We start from the raw sequence: 1053 nt of genomic DNA, 5'->3' as shown, positions 1-1053 counted from the left end.
AACATTATAGATGTTTGTGTGTATTTGTACATATATATATATATATATATAATATTTAATATATAGATATTATATTTTATGATTATATAATATATTTAATATATATTAAATAGTTTGTGTGGTGAATATATATATATATATTATATTAACTTTAATATATTATATTAACTTTAATGTTGTTTTTATATATAGCTTGACATAAAAACACACTTATATGTATATACACTCACAGACACACACACAGTTGTGTTATATATATGTATGTGTGCATATATATATATTATATATATAAAGGTCTGTGTGTATATTGTATGTGTGTGTGTGTGCAAATGTTGTGATAATCATATCCCTCATAGCAGCTATGCATTCCCTAATATTTAAGTTCCTGTTTTAAAGACAGTCATGGTGAACAACAATAAACAACTATGAGAACCTCACTGGCTTTTTGTGTGTATGTGTGTGTGTGTGTGTATATATATATATACACACACACATACATACATACGCATAGACACACACATACATGCATACATATACTCTCATATATATTTATTATAAGATTGTTGCTTGTGAGTATATATAGTATGTATGTGCTTTCTATATATATAAATATATATACCCTATATATTCACATGCATATACACACACACAAACAGATTATATTAGGGATCGACATTTAGAATTGCAGAAACAAATCACTCTTATTAACTTTTAATAATAGAAGTGGATATCATCTATTGGTAGCCAATAGCGTGTATATCTATGCATCTCTCTTTATATTTTATATATAAACACTGATACACACATGTATTTGTTTGTGTGTGTGTGTGTGTGTATATATATATATATATAGTTATATATATATGGATCAAACTCCTTGGTACTCTGAGTTTCAATCATGACACTAATCTTTGGCTATTGGAGTTTTATATATGTATATGTGTGTGTGTATATATATATATATATATATATGTATGTATGTATGTATGTATATATATATATATATGTATGTATGTATGTATATATATATATATATATATATGTATGTGTATA

The sequence above is a fragment of the Octopus bimaculoides genome, chromosome 1, assembly GCF_001194135.2.
Source record: "Octopus bimaculoides isolate UCB-OBI-ISO-001 chromosome 1, ASM119413v2, whole genome shotgun sequence".
NCBI classification, from domain to species: Eukaryota; Metazoa; Mollusca; class Cephalopoda; order Octopoda; family Octopodidae; genus Octopus; species Octopus bimaculoides.
The sequence above is the reverse complement of the archived record's forward strand: the minus strand, read 5'-3'. Positions refer to the sequence as shown.